Source organism: Carassius auratus, chromosome 49 (genome assembly GCF_003368295.1).
Source record: "Carassius auratus strain Wakin chromosome 49, ASM336829v1, whole genome shotgun sequence".
Taxonomy (NCBI): Eukaryota; Metazoa; Chordata; class Actinopteri; order Cypriniformes; family Cyprinidae; genus Carassius; species Carassius auratus.
This window is the reverse complement of record NC_039291.1, coordinates 6,228,883-6,250,157: the sequence shown is the minus strand read 5'-3', so window position 1 is coordinate 6,250,157 and position 21,275 is coordinate 6,228,883. Positions and strand designations below refer to the sequence as shown.

General features: G+C 37.3%; 1 pseudogene; it reads right to left on the bottom strand.

Annotated features, from left to right (window-relative positions):
* Positions 1 to 3,133: 3,133 nt before the first annotated feature.
* On the bottom strand, positions 3,134 to 20,859 carry LOC113065903 (importin-4-like; annotated as a pseudogene).
* Between the last annotated feature and the right edge of the window lie 416 nt (positions 20,860 to 21,275).

The following is a 21,275-nucleotide window of genomic DNA, read 5'->3' as shown; positions in this document are numbered from 1 at the left end:
TTCATAGCAAGTACACTTTTTTTTTTTTTGCATTTTGTATGTAAATGTATGGTAAAGTGTACTTATTACCAGAGAGTCCTCAATCCACTTCCCTTTCTGTGTGTTTTGTGGATGTTTAGGTGGTCAGTGAATCTTGTTCGGCTGCTTTGGCTCTGTCTGAGCTCTCAGGTGACAAATGATGCCCTTTTTCATAATAAAATCAAAGCGATTTCAATGTGAAGTCACACTGGTAGTTTTTGTGACAGATAAGACACAGTGTCTAAGTACTTTTTAATTTAGCCTCTTTGCTAAAAATGTCAATCTAATTGAAGTCCGTAGGATGAATAAATGGCTAATATGGCTGTGTGTGTCTTTGTGTGTTTTTGTCCAGTTGGTTCAGACATGCAACTGGATGTGTCTAAAGGAGACAAGTCTCAGAGGGACCTCATCACTCCCACCGGAGTGTCTATAGGGTGACCAAATTTGCCGTTTTGCCAGGACACATCATGACCAGGATTTCTATATTGCCTAAAATATCCGTGTCTTGGCTTTGTTTGCGCTGTGCAGAACAATTATCGTATGACAAACAGACAGTTTCTTGTGCTTATGAATCGCTCTCACAGTACTTCGATGTCATACACCTATCAGTCTGCTCAGTGCTGCTTCAAGTCGAACACGAATATGTACACGTATTTGCATCACTTTGACTATTTTCTGTTGATCTCACCTTCTCCTGCACCATGAATGGTCGATTGCGTACAATGTCTGCATGTTATTGGTCAAACGATCATTACCTTCAGTAAGTATGAAAACAGGAAACCAAAGCCAAAACCTGGATATTTTGGGCAAAATAGAAATCCTGGAAAATGGCACATTTGGTCACAGCTTTGCACCGTCCTCAGACAACCACTATCCACCCCATAGCACAGATGCTGGGAATTTCAGATGATCTGTGAGAAATAGTTAAATATCTGGTTTTCTCATGGTCAAGGGAATCCCAATGAGATGTTTATACTACCTGCCATATGTGGCTAAATATTGATAGTAAGAATCAAATTTCGCAACTTTGTACATAATATAAAATAACAATTGGCAAGAACACAAAATTTTAATTTAGGGCAATATTTACTATTGTAGCACTTGTGAGCACAGCTTACTGGAATGTTGCATATCCTGAACAGCTTGTATTACTGTAAAAAGAGGACAGAGGTTCAGAGGACACATTCCTGCCACATGAATCTATGCATGAACATGTTTATGAGCTGACGTTTTCTGAAGGCATTCAACTGTGGCACTTTACTGTAAGCACACAGTAAATCGCTCATTTCAAGTAATTACTTGTCAGACAGGACAAAACACAAAACATTCTTAAAATGTAGGTGGGTTAGGATCACTTGTGTAAATTATTTTCCAAACAGAGCAACTAATTTAACTGTGCTATAAATAAAGCGGAATGTTTTTTGTTTTTTTGGATTTAAGAATTAATGTAAGATTTTATAAGCTTCACATTTTTGCTTTTAAACCTTCTGAAGTGCCCTGTATATACATTTATTTTACATTGTATATTTATTTGAGAAGGGTACCTCAATTATTTCCTGTGTTAAACAATAAAATGTAGCTTAAGTTGATTTGAATCTGGAGCATAGAATTAAAAAGGCCTATTCATTTACTTATTTATAAACATCTACTAATAACTAATATTAACTAATATTAAAACTATTAAATTAAGTTAAAATTTATTTAAAAAAAAAACTAAATAGTAAAATGACAAAAAAAATCTATTCAATAAAGCTAAATAGAACTATTCAAAAGGCATGCACATTACAAAACTACAAATAAATTCAATTAAAAATGAAAACATTAATTATAAAAAATAAGCTAATTAAAATGATTAATAAGTACTATAACAGTATATATGTAATACTAAAACAACCTTGCAGTAAAATTCCTGATATATCTGCTTATGCAGCCCCTTTAAAATGCAACTGTTTACTGGATTTTACAGTTTAAAGATTATCAAGATTATGGTTTCTGCAGTGGCTTTTGGCTCCTCAGATTGAATTTTTTATTTATTTTTTCTGGCGTATGGGTAACAGTTTAATTTAGTAAACCTGTTTGAGAAATGACTTAAAGTAATATGTTGTAAGCACACAATAAATCCATAAGAATACACACTGAAAAAACATTAACACTGAATAGTCAAGAAAGAGTAACCATACACATAACTACCCAGTTAAATGTAAGCATAGATTTCCCAGTTTGTTGTTGCTGCTGACTTTCATCACAAAAATACTTCATTTCCACACTTGATTACAACTGGTGTTACCGGCTGGAGTGAATTATCAGCCGTTTGTTTCAGTCTGTCAGTTTGCATTAGGCCACAGTGTCAGGACTTAAAGTAAAATAATGTTCCATTCCTGAAAGTTAGCGAACAGTTGACATCTGCAGATCAGTGAGGTGAGCTAATATAAGGCTCTCAGCTGCTGAGTAAGTGTGCTTGGTATTCACACGCTCAGCACTTTCTCCTGGTGGTATGTTAAGCATTTGATGTTCACTCTCTTGATCAACATACCTCTTTTTTAACCTCAAAGTCTTCCAGGTTTGTGAGTAGAATTTGTGATTTAAATCTGATACAGATAATAATATAATGTAGATAATACAATATTCTTGTGTTCCCCCCACCCCCAGCTGAAAATGAATTCCAGCCGGTGGAAATGACTTAATGTGGACACAGTGTCAAGAGTCCAAGTCCAAATGGCAGAAGACAGAAGACAAACGAGACTTGCCAAGCGAGGAGTGAGTGATGTTTGAAAGCCACCCAAACACTATTTTAAACCACGAGCAGAATATGATACAAATACTCAATAGTGGTTTAAAGTAAGTTTTAAGTAAAGTGTACTATTAATCTTTTAAATTGTGACATTTAGCTTGATGATGTACCATTAAAAAGGAAAGTACACGTTTGACAAGTAAATTTTATTTAAGAAAAATGTAAACATATCAAACTTTAAACAAAGTACTAATGTATGTAGTGCAAAAAATGTTTATAAAGAAAATATAAAGACATATATAAAGACAAATTTAAAAGTAAAGAATGTACACCAAGCAAACTTTAAATGTGAAAATGTATGTAGTGCAAAAAAATAAACTACATTTAGTAGGTTCTGGTGCTGCTGGAGGTTGCTGGTGTCGACGGTCGTGCTGGTGGCGACGCTGCTATCACCAGTTGGGACATTGAGGCATCACTGCACGGAGAAAGTGCATCTGAAACAAAAAGTTTGTACAATGTTTGTTAATGCACAAATTACAGCAACACAAATCAAATTAGCAACAATAACAAATCCAGAACATTTAAATAATAATTGAATAGGCATACATGTATATAAAAAAAAAGACAAAAAACAGCTTTACAGTATAGATGGTCAATAAAGTGAAGCTTTCAAACTTAATATATTGTACACAACTTTACATACCATCCTCGATTGTGTTGTCCAACAACAAGGAGGTCGACTTCCGTAGATAGCGTCCATTTGGTCCAACCACTTCCACGTTCTTCTGTTTGCACTACTCCGGCCGTTGTGATCCTTTATGGCTCGGTAGCCACTTTTTAGTTTTTTTAATATGTCCCTACACTGTTTGTAGGTCCGGTGGTAGCCGTGTGCGGCTAAGAGCTGTGCTACTTCTTGGAACAATTTTTCATTCCGTGTCGCCTCATCCAGCTCTCACTGGATCTGCTACTCGGCAACCAACGAGAGGAACATCTGCACCTCGTCCACTGACCACGATTCAGCCATTTCTTTTATCAAGTAAATACTATAAAAACAGGTGCTACCGTGTTGGCTGTTGTCTGGCTATTTAAATCTAGCGGGTTTTAGTGTCTCGTGTCGCAAATACAATGACGCTGGTAGTGACGATTCTGTCTGACCAATCAGTGAGCTGCAGTGTTTTTACGTCACATTTTAGTATAGGTACGGTACGCTTGGAACCTCAACAGATGTGGTACCATTTAAAGCGAGCCGTACCGTACCATACCATGCAGTGGAAATGCACCATAACTGGGCCGTACCGAACCGAGCCGTACCGTACCATGCAGTGGAAAAGCGCCAAAGCGTGCCATGCCGAACCGTACCGTACCATGCAGTGGAAAAGCGCCATTGGTCTCTGGAACTGCCAGTCTGCTGTAAACAAAGCCGATTTCATTACTTCTATTATCAGTCATTCAAAGCTTAATCTCATGGCCCTAACAGAGACCTGGATCAAAGCAGAGGACACTGCTACACCTGCAGCACTCTCCAATAATTTCTCATTTTCCCACTCCACCCGTTTGACTGGAAGAGGTGGAGGTACTGGTCTGCTCATCTCTAATGATAGGAAATGTAATCCTTTACCATCTTTGGGTATCAACAGCTCCTTTGAATCTCATTCAGTTACTGTTACCTACCCTTTTAAAATACATTTTGTAGTTGTCTATCGACCCCCAGGACCACTGGGTAACTTTTTGGATGAATTAGATGTGTTACTCTCAACCCTTTCTGAGGATGGTACTCCCCTAGTTATGCTTGGAGATTTCAACATCCATCTAGATAAACCTCTGTTTGATGATTTCCACACTCTGCTTGCCTCTTTTGATCTCAACCGAGTGTCAACTACTGCTACTCACAAATCAGGCAACCAACTGGACCTTATTTATACATGACACTGCTCTACTGACCATGTACTGGTTACTCCACTGCACACGTCGGATCACTTCCTCCTCACTCTTAACCTCAACATGGTCCCTGACACATCACTTTACCCCTCCACATGTAGTCTTTCGACGTAACCTACACACACTTTCACAGTCCCGACAATCTGCCATGGTTTTATCTTCACTTCCTTCCCCTAAACTGTTTGCATCTTTGGATGCGAACAGTGCTACTGATACTTTCTGCTACACTCTTACATCTTGTTTAGACACTGTTTGCCCCTTATCTTCCAGGCCAGCCCGTAACACCCCTTCTGCCCCTTGTTTATCTGATGTTCTACGCGAACACCGTTCTAAGCTGAAAGGGTGTGGCGCAAGTCCAAAAATACTACTGACCTTATTGTGTATCAGTCACTCCTATCTTCTTTCACTGCTAATGTCTCCTCTGCTATAATGACATACCACCATAACAAAATTAACAATTCATCTAACTCTCGCATACTTTTTAAAACATTTTCCTCACTTCTTTGTCCTCCTCCTCCCCCTCCTGCTTCATCTCTAATAGCTGACGACTTTGCAACGTTTTTCATTAATAAAATGAAAAACATTAGTGCACAATTTTCCACAACACAATCAGTCAAGCTCATATCACCAGTAAACTTACACTCACTTACATCCTTCTCTTCACTCTCTAAGGCAGAAGTCTCAAAACTCATCCTTTCTAATCACCCTACTACTTGCCCGCTTGATCCTATTCCATCTCATCTCCTTCAAGCCATTTCTCCTGCAGTTGGTCCTGCACTCACTCACATCATCAACACTTCCCTCCACACTGGTGTTTTTCCCTCATCATTTAGACAGGCACGTATAACTCCACTACTTAAGAAACCCACCCTCAACCCATCTCTTTTAGAGAACTACAGACCAGTTTCCATTCTTCCTTTCATTGCAAAGCCACTTGAACGAGCTGTGTTCAAACAAGTCTTTACATTTCTCACAGACAACAATCTCCTTGACAGCAACCAATCTGGCTTCAGAAGTGGACATTCAACTGAGACGGCCTTGCTCTCAGTTGTTGAAGCTCTAAGACTGGCAAGAGCAGAATCCAAATCTTCAGTACTTATCCTGCTTGATCTGTCCGCTGCTTTTGACATGGTTAACCACCAGATCCTCCTATCCTGGCAAATAGAATCTCAGGAACCACACTTCAATGGTTTGAGTCTTACCTATCATATAGGTCCTTCAAAGTATCTTGGAGAGGTGAGGTGTCCAAGTCTCAACATCTAACTACTGGGGTGCCTCAGGGCTCAGTTCTTGGACCACTTTCTTTCTCTGTCTACATGGCATCATTAGGTTCTGTCATTCAGAAACATGGCTTTTCATACCACTGTTATGTTGATGACACTCAACTCTACCTCTCATTCCATCCTGATGATCCGATAGTAGCTATTCGCATCTCAGCTTGTCTAACAGACAATTCTTCCTGGATGATGGACCATCACCTTCAACTCAACCTTGCCAAGACAGAACTGCTTGTGATTCCAGCAAACCCATCGTTTCATCACAATTTCACCATCAAGTTAGGCACATCAACCATAACTCCTTCAAAAACAGCTAGAAGCCTTGGAGTTATGATTGATGATCAGCTGACTTTCTCAGACCACATTGCTAAAACTGTCCGATCCTGCAGATTTGCTTTATTCAACATCAAGAAGATCAAGCCCTTTCTTTCGGAACATGCTGCACAACTCCTTGTTCAAGCTCTTGTTCTGTCCAGGCTGGTCTTCCAGACAATTCTATCAAACCTTTACAATGAATCCAGAACACAGCAGCAAGATTAATTTTTACTGAGCCAAAAAGAATACACGTCACACCTCTGTTTATCAATTTGCACTGGCTTCCAATAGCTGCTCGAATAAAATTCAAGGCATTGATGTTTGTCTACAAAACTACCACTGGCTCTGCACCCATTTACCTAAATTAGTTTCTTCAGACTTATGTGCCCTCTAGAAGCTTGCGTTCTGCAAGTGAACGTCGCTTGATTGTGCCATCCCAAAGAAGCACAAAGTCACTTTTACGGACTTTTAAATTAAATGTTCCCTCCTGGTGGAATGAACTCCCCAACTCAATCCGAGCAGCTGAGTCCTTAGCCATCTTCAAGAATCGGCTTAAAACACATCTCTTCCATCTTTATTTGACCCTCTAACTTTGACACTCACGATTCTAATTCTATTCTTAAAAAATCTAACTACCTTTCTAATCTTTTTGTATTCTATTTTCTTTTAATTTATTATGCAATTTTATGTGTGTGTATAGCCCCTTTCACACTGCACGTCGGACCCGCAATATTTCCGGAACATTGCCGGGTCGCCTTCTGTGTGAAAGCAACCACGTCCCGGAATTGATTACCGAATTTAACCCGGGTCGGGGACCTAGTAACATTGGGGGGTTCGACCCGGGACGAGCGCTGTGTGAACAAAAGCCAGATCTAATTCTGTGTCGAAGTGATGACTCTTTTACCGGATGTTTTGAAGGAAGATCAACATTCGCGACGAAAACATATGTGCAAACTGTAATGAAGCAGAGATCAGTTAGTTACTCACTTTCCGCGCTGAAGCCGAGATCGTTTGCTTGCTTCAGGGAAAGTATAACGTGCCTAGCGTTGTCAAATCGTACATTTTACGTCACGTGCTGATGTCACGTGTCATTACGGGATCTTCAAGGGTTGTGTGTGAAAGCACGCACATATACCGGGTCATCACTGGCAGTGTGAAAGTGCCAAATATAGCGACAAGGGACCAATTGCAGGAACACTTTACCCCTGTATTTGCCGGAATGGCAGTGTGAAAGGGGCTTATAACTAGCTTGCTCTATTCTTTTATTTTTTTATTCTATCTGTTTTCTTTTTATTTATTATATCATTTAAAATCCCATGCTATGTGTACTGTGTTAACCTAACTGAGACTTGTTATAGCACTTATATATCATTGCTCTTTTTGTTGTTTTTGATTGCTTCCACTGTCTTCATCTGTAAGTCGCTTTGGATAAAAGTGTCTGCTAAATGAATAAATGTAAATGTAATGTAATTCAATGAGGTGATGTGAGCTGAGCATGCTGGGAGTGAAAACGAGCTTGTACCAGCACAGGGTTGTGTAAGTATAGAGGAAGGTCAAGCAGATGTAGATGGTTTTGTTCTCCTCGATGTCCTCCTTCAGAAGGAGAAGAGCCACAAGAGCAGGAAAGACCTGAGAGAAAAGGGTAAAATGGGTATTATAACTTGACATACTTTTGTCATATCAGCCACTGTTAATAGATAAAGAGGTTTTATAGTATAGATACTAAAGTCTCTGATATAGGCTACTTCAGATGAATTTGAAGAATGAATTGGTGTGATGTCACAATCTGGCCAAAACTCTGTTTCAAAGTTGTTTCAGAAGTTTGAAATGGTTAACCAAAGTGAAACCAAACCAAACCAAAGCTTCCGGGAAAAGTTTGCTCCAGGTGATTAACACCTGCAACTACCACTGGTGCATTCAGATTACTTGACAGGCAGGTGTGCTGTTTGACATGGAAAACTTCTCCAGTTCATTGCTTCTGTTCAGTCAATCAAGATCAGACATGAATAAAACATGAACATTACTAGAGATGCTTTATAATAGAAACTGAGGTTGTAAAAGCAGCACTGGCATTTTTTTATGTTTAATGCTACAAATTTGCTTACTTTAAAGCTATATATTGTATAAAGTGCTCTATGAATAAACATGAAGATAAAGAGTTTATTTTGCTATTACGAGGAAAGCATGCAGCACATAGCTTTTTCTGAGCACCACATAGACCCGAAGTATGCGCACTAAAGCCTGTCAAACAGCACTTGATTACTGAACTAAGTTATCTTTTGCGCTTAGTAAAACAAGGTTTACATGTAGACTGGTTATGTCTAAAATGAAAGTAAACAGTTGAGAGAAAAATGTATATGTGCCTGTATATCAGATGTGTGCAGGTCTTAAAGGGACAGTAGGCCTATTAAACATGCAGCTGTCATTAGATCACCCTAAAATTTTATTTCTTTCATTATTTACTCACGGTCACGTTACTTTTGAGTGAGTACATGGTGGTATAAAAATAAAACACTATGACAAAATTGACAGACAGCTGACAGAATTCTTCTTTTTGGGTGAACTATTCCTTTAATAGTTGCCCACCCCTATTCTCAGCTGCATGGGCTGCGTCACGATGTTGGTTAACAGTAACTGCTTAAGCTTCTGTTCACCCCAAGCAATGAACACAAAAATAATGTAGATTGAGCCTTAAAAGGGATATTTCACCCAAAAATGAAAATGTACTGAAAATGTACACACACCCTCAGGACATTCAAGACTCAGAGTCTTTTTCTTCATCACTTCATTACAACAGGATCCTCTACAGTGAATGGGTGCCATCAGAATAAGTATTAAAACAACTGATAAAAAACATCACAATAATCCACAAGTAATCCACATGACTCTTGTAAATAAATTACCGTCATGTGAAGCATGTCTGTGATCTAAAAAAATGTTTCACTTAAAACCAATGCTTCTACTTAAAATACAAGTCCTAATGAAAATTTGTTTTGTCTGAATCAGGAGAGAAATATGCACAGATCAAGTTCCATATTCAAGTGAAAAGTGTTCAAAACATCTCTTAACAAATATGCTGGTGTATATGTTTTGATGTGATTTGAATTATGGATTTTGGTCAGAAGCAAGGGTTTAATTTCAAAATGCCAAAAATCATGGATTTGACATGCAGCTTTTCACTTCACAAGCTTTTCACTCGAACCCCCTGGACATGGCTCATGATCATCCTGCACAGGGAAGCACTTAGGTTGTCAGTCACTCTTAGGTCAGATTCTTAAGAAAGCAGAGAAGAGTGAAAGCATCATTGGGTAATCACTTAAGCAAAAGGGGTTAAAGTTCACAAAGTCAAGGAGATCAGAGAACCGGTTCACATGCACACAAGTATCTAAGAATGATGGGTCCAGCGGCCTGTGCAAGCGCTCCCAGTGCAAACACACTTTTATTGCGCAGCTCTGCATCACTGTCCTTCACTCCGGCCACTAACACCGGCAGCAGCTGATTGGACAGCCGGCCAGCTACCACCCCGCCTCCAGCCACACCCACCAATGAGTGCAAGGTTTCTCGATCGTACTAATGAAAAAGGAGCGGTCTGCCTCTGTGCATGAGGATTTCTAAAAAAACAGCAGAAATTATGGAAATGCTAATGAAATACAAGGCAACAATGGCAAAACATTTCATTTTTTAAGAATTATTTCGATTTTACCATTAAATACAATATAGTTAACAATTAAAAAAAAAAAATTAGAAAAATATTAAAATACTTAACAAATATACATATAAACACTACTGTGGAAAACTTTGGGGTTAGTAAGATTTTTTGTTTTTTAATAATACTTTTATTCAGCAAGGATGCATAAACATTTTTATTTTATAAAAGATTTCTATTTCAATGTTGCTCTTTTGAACTTTCTATTCAACAAACATTTCTGGGGGGAGGGGTCACAAAAATATTAAACAGCACTGATAAAAATAAATGTTTCTTGAGCACCACATTGCACTTTAGAATGATTTCTGAAGGTTTATGTGACACTGAAGATTGAGTAATGTCTGCTGGAAATTCAGCTTTAAATCGCAGGAATAAATGAAATCTCAAAATATATGAATTTATATTTTTCCTTTCTCTTCGGAGTGTTACAAGCTCTTGGTGCATGAAGAAGATCTGTAAAGTTGCAAAGACTAAAGTCTCAAACCCGAAGAGATATTCTTTATCAACTTTAAGACTCGTCCACGCCCCCCAAAATGGCTCATTCAAACACGCCCCCATATGTCTACATCAGATGTGAAAATATTTGCGTATTGTCAGCCGTGTCAGGGAGATGCTGTGTGTCTAGGTGAAATCAAAAGCACTTTTTGGGGGGTAGGGTGGCGGATTTACTGTTAACTACTAGGGCTGGGGGATATGAGTAAAAATTCATTTATTGGTATTTTTGGCTGATTTGCAGTATACAGTAACCTATATCTCAGTATTTTGTTTAATTTGGATTAAACAAATAAAGTCAAAATAAGCATATATTATGTGCAAAAAAGGGTTCAAAATCACATTACACTATAACACTGCAATCTAAAAACAAAATCAATCATTTATAAGTAGAAGTTAAAGTTACTAAAATAAAAAATGATGATAATAATGCCATCATTCAAATACACTTACTTGTAGGTTTAAAATTCTACACATTACATTTATTGTCCAACTACAAATATTCAGATAAATGTCACAGTCTGTGTAGTTTAGCAGAGAATCGCAAAGCAAAAACTCATGCATTTCTGACAGCAAAATGTAAATATTTCCATGGCTTTTTTAACATTTAAAAATGGAGGATTTACTTTTGAAATGTAAGTTATGCAATGAGGAAAACAACACATCTCAAACTCATTAAAGGGGTCATATTATGCTTTTTTTAAAGACCATTATTTTGTATATTTGGTGTAATAGAATATGTTGACATGCTTTAATGTTCCAAAAACACATTATATTTCACATACTGAACATTATTGTAGGTCCTTTATGCCCCGCCTCTCTCAAACACAACATTTTCTACAAAGATTGCCGTAGCAAAGTCAGAATGCCTTCTTCTAAAGGTTCATGAAAAGATTGTCCATAAAATGTATTGCTGTTCTGTTTTAAGTAATCTTAAAGATTTCTAAATTATGGTGACCAAATGTGCCATTTTCCCAGGACACATCCTGGCCAGGATTATGGGATCAGAATCCCGCCAAATGTATTGCAGCCACAGATCGAAAAATAATAGGCAAAGATCAAATATTTAAAAATACATGTAAAATAATAACGCACATAACCAAAAAACAAATGCAATTTTTTTTTTATAAACAGCGCAATCATGGATCGAAAAATAATAAGCGTAAATCAAAAATATAAACACATTTAAAATTTTATTGCACAAAACTGAAACATAAATTAAAAAATTTCCAAATCTCAAACAAAATCAGGTGTCCTGCTCATATGATATTTTTGTGTGCTTGTGGTCTTTTCCCCTTCGCTCTTGTTTCCACGTTTTGTGCTTGTGTTTCTAAATGTTGCAGTTAGAGTTTCATGTAAATCAGGGCGGGCTTCGGCATCACCATTGGACCACAAGTTTTAGATTGACAGCTGCTCCTCTAGCCAATCAGTTCAAGGGGGAGTAGACCTCATATGTGGATAATTCACAATGTCCATATGTGTGCACTGAGGTAAATGGTTCAGGTCTCTGTGCCATTCCGCTTCAGCGAGCTCGTATGGATCGATATTTTGGATGCCTGAGAGCTTCTCCAAATGCTTGGTGTGAGCTTGTTCCTGTAAGGTCCCCTTTCTTGATCTGAGTAGGCCTTCAGGTGTTGAAGTACATCCTACATCAGTGATCACTGAATGGGAGAATGAGAGACTCACAGTTTTGCTCATGATGAGGGGCAGCAAGACACTGAGGTGAGGGTAGAAAATTTCAGCTGGTGCGCACAATGCTAAAACAGGAATCCCTTCACCGGCAAACTCCTGCATTATGGCATCATACTCCGCCTGAGACACAAATGCTCAGTTACTTAATTCGGTCACAGTTTTTTAGGTTAATTGTGTCATTGCTGACAGTGAACTGTGACTAAATCATACAAACTGTGAAATCATCTTAAATACCAACTGCTCGTCATCATCTGCTTCATCCCCACCTACATCCTGACACACGGTCTGAGTGAGACAGAGAGCGAAAATACGATCACAAGCAAAAGAAACATCCATCCACCCCCTTATGACTGCAGACTTGCATAACACCTTGAAGAAGTGAGAATAAGCTGCAGCTTGAATGCATTTGATTACTTAATACCAATTTTCTTGATGCAGCATAATCCTTGTGCTTGACTTAGAAGGATTTTCAAAGGATAATTGTAAAGTCTTTAAAGGGACATTTCTGTCATCATTTACTCTCAAAAGCTGTATTAGTTTCTTTCTTCTGTTGAACACAAAAGAAGATATTTTGACGAATGTGGGTAACCAAACAAATCATGAACCCCCATTAACTTCCACTGTAAGAAAGTGCAAACTGGGGACCATCAACTGTTCAGTTACCCATATTTTCCAAAAGACCTAATTTTGTGATCAACAGAAGAAGAAAAAAAAAATACAGGTTTGTATCAACAGTAAATTTTCATTTTTGGGTGAATTCTCTCTTTAAACTGCCTTTAAACTGACTTTATTTAAAAATGATCTTATCTCAGCTGGCACAGACTAAATTAATTCCTGACCTTTTTCTTCAGTACATCTTTGATGGTGTTATTTATTTCGGCCAGTATCCCTGGAGCGCCTCCTCCTGGCAGGATTTGATGACAGCATTCATGGACACCTGTCTCTCTCTCTCTCTCTCTCTCTCTCTCTCTCTCTCTCTGTCCTGTTTCACCGCCTCCAGAAAACAAGGCAAAACCACCTGCAAAAGCTTATGCAGAGCTGGAAAGATATAAAGAGAAATCTATAGGAGCTGATCAAAGAATTAAGGGTAATTAAAAAAGCCCTTTCCCCTTCACACTAATTGCAGCTCATTTAACAAAAGAAGTGGGTGAAAAGGAAACGATAGCGAGTGAATGAGAGTGACTGACTGACAGGGCTGTGAGGCACTCTGCGTCAGTGAAGGCAGAGTTAAAAGTAAATCTTCTTGTCAAATTAAGCTCCTCTTAATTCTTTCTGGGAGACATCAATAATGAGACAGAATAGATAAAAGGAAGCAGAGAGAGTGATGTGAATATAAATGAGTGCAAGTGAAAAATCAGAGAGATATGTACTATAGGTGGATGTTTTGAGCAAAGACTTTATAGTGAAAAACATTATTACATTAATGTTATTATTATTGCTGTTGTTTTGATATGGTTGATATGGTTTAAAATGTAATGTATTCTTGTGATTGCGAAGCTGCATTTTTCAGCAGCCATTACTCCAATCTTCAGTGAGAAAAAAAAAAATATCTTAATAACCCCATATTTTTTAGTAGTATTGTATACATTTTATTAAAATAAAATGAGATTTAGATTCTTAAACATTTTGTGATATTAACACTTACTTGATTCATTGATTGCTGAATTTCACATCTGAATTTCAATCTGAATTTTCAATTCAATTTGGCTCCCAAACTCTGGAATAGCCTTCCTGATAATGTTCGGGGTTCAGACACACTCTCTCTGTTTAAATCTAGATTAAAAACACATCTCTTTCTCCAAGCATTCAAATAATGTATCTTAAATTATGAGTGTAGTTGCATCTGATCAAATGCACATTTTTATTCTTTAGCTTGGGCTAAACTGATTAATTTTACTTTGTTGGATCAGCAGCTATGCTAATGATGTCTTTATTTGTAACTAGGATTTACACAAGCTCCAGTCTGGATCTAGAACACCTGAGAAGAGATTATGCTGACCCCTCAGAGGACCTCAGATGATGCTAACCCTGAATCAACAAACAGAACTAACCAATATTGCTACAAGTGTGACTGCATCATATAATAATTATTAATTATTAATAATATGAATAATGTTCATCGTCTGGCTGACTATGTCTTGAATACATTTTTCTACAAATCCTCTCAAATGTGCACAAACTGACAGTCACCACTTATAAGCTACTACTAAATATTGTAGAAACATAATTTTCTGTTAAGTTGCTTTATAATGATTTGTATAGTAAAAAGCGCTATACAAATGAACTTGAATTGAAAAGAATAGAACATTTGACATTTCTAGCTCATGTTAAAATTAATAAACACTGGTAATCCGCAACATAGTTTTAGCTTCACTGAGGTAAAGCACCCGGACATGAATGGTGTGAATGTACCCTGCTGGTTGGCCTCCGTTGGGTTTTCCTTCCACACTTTGTGCTGAGTTGGGCAGAACTGGCCCACGGCACCAAAGGCAGCTCTCCTCACATCCTCATGTGGGAACTGATGAATGCATATTCACAAAAGAAGTACAAACATCAGTAACACATCAGCATTACAAACAAGCACTCATGAAACCACAAACTGAACTCAAGCGGGACTCCCGGAAGGACTGGAACACCACTCTGACAGACATCAAAATAAGACAAAAATCAGCTCTGCCACACAGGTTGAGGAAATAATATTAACAAATAATATTACAAACTTCAAGTCAAGCCCTACATTATATCCTCAAATACATTGTTATGTAATAACAACCTGAAAATTAAATAAAAGTATTAATTAAAAACCTTACTGACACACCACAGAGTATCTACATTTAAAGCTGCAGTAGGGAACTTTTGACGCTCTAGCGGTTAATAAACAGAACTGCTTGCGTCTTGCGGAAGAAAATCGTAGCCGGAACTACTTCTCTCTGTTTATGTCTATGAAGAATCACAAAGGTACTGGGTTACTCCGCCGCGGTATCCACAAAGCAATCTAAAATAATCCGAATATAAACACTTATTATAGGTGTACCCTAGTGATTCAGGACAAGCCAAAAACACAGTTTGGAAAATTGATTCATGGTGTACTCGCTTATTATATACATTTTTCTACATTTTGAACACAAACAAAGTTACGGACCGCAGCTCTGATTGGTTGTTTTTTTACCGGGAGCGGATTACTTTCTGCAAATGGCAATAGGGCCACTGGGAGGAGCCAGAGGAGCTTGATTTTTTCACAGATTATCTGTCTCATATTCTACTGTCAGGACATAATGACAGGTTTAACAAATATGTAAAAAAATATATGTTTACAAAAGTTACCTACTGCAGCTTTAACATAAGCTTCTAGTTTCTAAGTGCAAATGCATGAGTGTTGGTGCAATATGTAAAACATGCCTCATTACCCTGTGTAGAAGGCGATATCACCCAAAGCACAGTGAACCTGAGAGAATGGACAGAATCCTGATTAGTGCTCTTACATGAGAGGAAACTAAAGAGACGGGATGAAAGAGAGAGACAGAGACATTCCCTACAGTCATCAACTTCAGTCTCTCCCTCTTCATCCAAAACAGCATCGGCCTCTTCACCTTCATCATCAGCATCATCTTCACCCTCCAGGAGACACAAACTGTTAATCTTCCTCTAAATGAGCCTGTGAAGTAGACAAGAATACTTGTAATGTTTGATGGTGTGCAGAGAAAAGTCCTCACTGTGGTGATGGGAGTGAGTTGAGGGGACAGACGGTCAGGACTCACATCAGATACAGCAGAGAATAAGCTACATCTAGAATGAGAGAGCGATGCTGAATGCAGTCTGCTTCAAATTCAGCCTCAATATTTAAAAGCCAGTCAACAAATTAAGTGTTACAATTTTTTATTACTCTTTCCTAACTATTCAGTTTCCCTCCCTTTTACACCATGTCTGCATATGTGTAAATGTCATCCACTGCATCACTGAGGTTCAAATCTAACACATCTTTCCCAACAGTACGGGCCAACACAGAAAGTGCGTCTATGAGAAAGATTTAGAGAAAGACAATGATTAGATTAGGCAAGGCTGCGTTCCTCCCTACACATGATGCATGACTAAGTGTGGATCATTGTTTTTACCTAGCGCCTGTGTCTGCAGAGCCCTCATCTCCTCTCCTGTGTCCATCAGGAATCCCTTCAGACTCTCAGTATTTGGAGGAAAGCAAGGCACCAGCATCTCCTTGGCTGTGTTAGCTGAGAAAGAGAGCGATATCATAATTCTAAGCGTAACTATAACATTAAAAAATACTGTGTTAACTACTTAATGGAAGGAGGAGGTTACCGATTGCACCGATTGCACTGACAGCAAGCTCTTTCGGTTTAAGGTTTTCTGCATTGTTAAGGTCAGACAACATGGTTCCCATTCGAGTGGGCAGATAAGACTCAATTTCTTGACCTGGTCGTGAAAACAGTGCAGTGTAATATCATTATTATATACTTACAGTAATATTTTGAGGTTTTATATTTTTCATCAAAATAAAAAAAATACAAAATATAATATTTGATATATATTGTTTATATTTTGATTATTTCAATTTGAAGTTCAAGTAAGTTCAAGTTTTTATACAATAAAAATATATATTTTTTGTTTATTTAATTTTAGTTATTTCAGTCCTTAAACTAAACATGAGAAATGTTGCCTATATAAAGTATATATATATATATATATATATATATATATATATATATATATATATATATATATATATATATATATATATATGTGTGTGTGTTTTTTTATTATTTATTATTTTTTTTATTTTTTTTAGTACAGTTGATTATAATTATTATTATAAATAAATGTAAAATAAAATAAATAAATATAGCCAATTATATTGATTAGGTTTATCATAAAAAGGTAAAAAAGGTAACATTAACACTGGCTGCACTCTAACCGAAGTTCTCTAAGTTCTCCAATGCATAGGAGGCCTGCGTCATGTGGCCGATTTTGGTCTGATTCACTGAAGAAAACAACTGCATCAGCTCAGCATGGAATTTACTGACGTCTGGCTATAAGAGACAAATCAACCCATTTTAAACTCAAATCAACCTAATGAATAATCAGAAAAGGCATCAAATATTAAAGTATTGACATCTCAGTCGGACTTGAAGGTGTTCGATAACTGTCCGAGGCCGTAGAGCCCTGCACGGACCACCTGGACACTGGGTTTGAAGCATGGATGACAACACCCTAACACCAAAACACAAAGTTAAAGCACTGAGCAGAACTTTTTTCATATGTTTGGAAATGATGTTCTATAAATACGGGTAGAAATCTATGCCTAATCGTAGAGTAAAGCTTACGTGGTGCAGATGTGGATCACATCCTTCGGCGAGCACAGACATACACGAGACCTCCTTTACGCTCATATGAGTGAGAGGCAACTGCATGACATAAATATAGATATTTTAATAGAGTCACTGGGCCACTGAAATGTTTAAGTCTACTATTGCTACTATGGCCATGGTTTACAATGAGTGTTTTTGTATGCTAACCAGCTGGTTGAAGAGTTTTTCATGTGGCATGTAAAGAGCCATGGTGTCATTGACCTATAGGGGAACGCATATCAGCTTGAGAGAGGGTGAGATGGGTACAGAAAGAATGAGTAAAAGAAATGAAGCATGCAAAGGGACTGACCTGAACAGCAAAGTGCTCGGGATTCTCTCTGTCGCCCTCAGTGTCGTCTTCCTCTTCTCCAGGAGGGGGCGCTGCACTCAAGATTGGAAACACTACTTGCAGGATTGGCTGTACTAGGAGTTTATGCTGTTGGAGATAGAACAAAACCTGAAATCCCTGACGTTTTTAAAACTAAAATATTTACTTAGACAAATGTTTTACATATGAACAAGCAAATTCCATTTATAGAGTTTTGGGCTTTAGAATGAAATGCAAAAGCAAGGAAAGAGTTATCTTGCTTTCAATTCTGATAAGACCATCGATACATGACAGAGCCTTTACGCGTAGAGAATCACTAAGGAAGATGTCCGCACTGATCTATTATCCAAATAAACGTGATTAAACAATAACTCCATATCAACATATCATTATTTAGATGTGTTGACAAACAACTCCAGGCTAAATCGGTCAATTCCGGCAATGTGTGGGACAAATATGAACATTTCACTTTCCCTCAGCCCCATCAAAAACTTCCATAGCCTCACTGGCTTTGTCTTTAAAAGAAATTCAAAGCCACTTAAATCATGAATACTCATAGAGGTAAACAGATCAGTCAAGAAGTGCAACTCTCATGGTCTTTAGCACATCATCAAGGAACAGAATGCAATCCCTGATTGAGCATTAGCATACCAACACAGCAAGACTGTATCAAAGTGTCCTCACCTGGTCTGCATGAATGAGGCGCTTAAGAGCAATGAGCAGTTTGGGGATCAGAGATCACAAAAGGTACTGAAAGAAAGAAAAACAACATTTTGAACATGCTGGCTGTGAAATTAAACACTAACCCCCGCTTTCACAGACAAGGCTTAAAACATACATGTCTGAGCGGTTTCAACTGAAAGAAACCTGCACTGAGTGATCTTAAAATATCAGTGCCCCTTTTTTGTCTCAATATGCATGTTTATAAATATAATTTATATGTTCTAATTGAACTATAGCCTAATCCTAGTTTAGTCTAAGCCCTGTCTGTGAAACAAGGCCTCAACCTTTTATCCAAGGGCTGATTACATCAGTCAGAAGAAGCAGGACAAACCATCTCCTCTGTGATGGCAGTAAGAGTGAGAATGCAGTAGTAGAGAGCGTGGGATTGTTCAGGTCGTGAAGAACAGTCCCAAACAACTGGAGACAACTCAAGTTGCTTGTAGGGGGGCTTAAAGGTCTCCGGGTCTCTTGGATCCCACCACTTTGCTAAGCAATAAAAGGCCCACCTGAACAGAATTTAAAGTAGATATGTGATACTTAAACAAAATTCAAAATATTTTGTTTCCTCAATTATTAATTTTGTTTATTTAATTATATATAATTTATATAATTCAATATATTAATATACTTACTATAAATGTATTCAAGCTTAAATTATTAAATATTAATTAATTTAAAACTAAAATAAATGAATGGTTAATAAATATTATTCTTATCTTTTCGGTCAGTAATTACATGTAAAAAAAAAAATGGGATAATGCAGTATGGTATCATGTAAAAACCATGGAATATTAATATGTTAATGATCTGATAACATAAATATCCCATGGCCTTCAGACTAAGACAGCGGGATGAAAACAACTGGTCACAAATTAGAAAATATACATCAGAAAAGTAAGATAGATAAAATAATTATCTTCTGGCTCTCATCCTGAGCATCACTGCGTCAGCTGACTGATGGACCTGAAGCAAATATTACATGCTTTAAATATATAGCTAAAAAAATACTGACAGTAAGTTACCTGTGGGTTCTGGATTCAGTCATTAACCACACATAAAGCTGCGATGATAGCTGGATGTTTAAATGCCTGTTTCTGCTCAGCTGTGTCCTGATAAGCGACATTATATTACTTCAATTTAATCAAAGGCGTAGTAGGCTAATTATGAAAATAAAATAAGTACTTTAACCCAAAAGCTCTACGAATAACGCTTATGCTAGCCATAACTGTAAATGACACGTGTAAATGACACTTTTACAGCTATAACTGATAACGTCATCTCACGTAATCAATATCAAATGCATGAAATATACCAGGAAGACAGTTTAATGCAAGTATCTACCTGCTGAATAACGGCGTTGTCCGGTTCGGCCGTGTCAGGAGGCCCTCCAGCTCTTCTGAGTTATTTACACCGTTTAACGGTAACTTAAAACCGTTATTTATTCCAAATTTTCAAATAAACTACACCGGCCAGGAGACCAAAGATGACCACGAGCAACTGACATTCTGACAGTATTTAGACAAAATTTGGATCAGATGAAACTCATAAGAATATTAGATATCGATGTCGGTCTAACATAAATAATAAACTGTCATGGGGAAATATTATTTATATACAAGACATTATAAAGTTACCACGCGGGATAGATGTATAAAACACCGCAAGATTTACAACCCAATAATAAAAGGACACGTGACGCAGAGAGACGATAGCGCTACTATATAAATAGCGCCAGCATTTTATTTAATAAAATAAAATAAAATAATAATAAAAAGACAGTTTCTCGTTCTAGCATTGAGATCTCTAAAGTGATTTGTTTTTGTTTATGTTCGTTTTGAAGTGGATCATGTTTAGGCAGATGCTTGCTAGAGGAGTTGAAGCACTAATGGGCTATTTGCATTTGCAAATCTAAACTGCACTACAGAAAAAAAAGAAAAAAAAAGTCGAATGGCTGTGCTTCTGTTTGCTTTGTGCATGAAATGAGCCAATCATTTGTAATAAATAAATAAATAAAATAAAAAGAAAGCCACAATAGATATATAGGTTATTATTATTTAGGCTAACTATTATAAAAATAATTATTAAAGCTACTATTATTATTTAACAACAGTGTGATTATAAATCAATAAAAACAATTATTAAAAAGATGAATTAAAACAACAAAATTATAATATTCTGTAAAATGTTTACATTTTATAAAGCTGCTTATTTTGTCTGACTTGGTGAACTGGTAAAGAAGCACAAAGGAGGGACATAAGTGCCACCACCTCAACACCCATTCACACCTCGTTAAACAGATCCGTGCTCTCTCAATCACTCCATGATTATGTCATATTTTCACCTCATAGAGAAATATTTCCATTCTAATGCAGCAGAAAGGGTGGAGCTGTTCAGATGGAAATTTAAAGGCAGAGCTGCTTTAGTCCAGCCAGTAAATGCCTAAGGGAGATATTCCATAGTCCACAAACATTTGCGTAGTTGAAATCTTCAGATAGCTGCACTATTAGGGTTCTAAAACACGTTCAGATGATGAGGCTATGTTTTGCTTTAGTAGGATTAATCATGCTAATCCAAATAAATGATTGTGAGCTTCCAATTCCCCTGAAATAATTTTTTTTAACAGACGAATATATTAGAGACAAGTCTCTGCTCTAATTTGATGCTTGAGAATTTAGCCTAGATTTCTATATTTTTA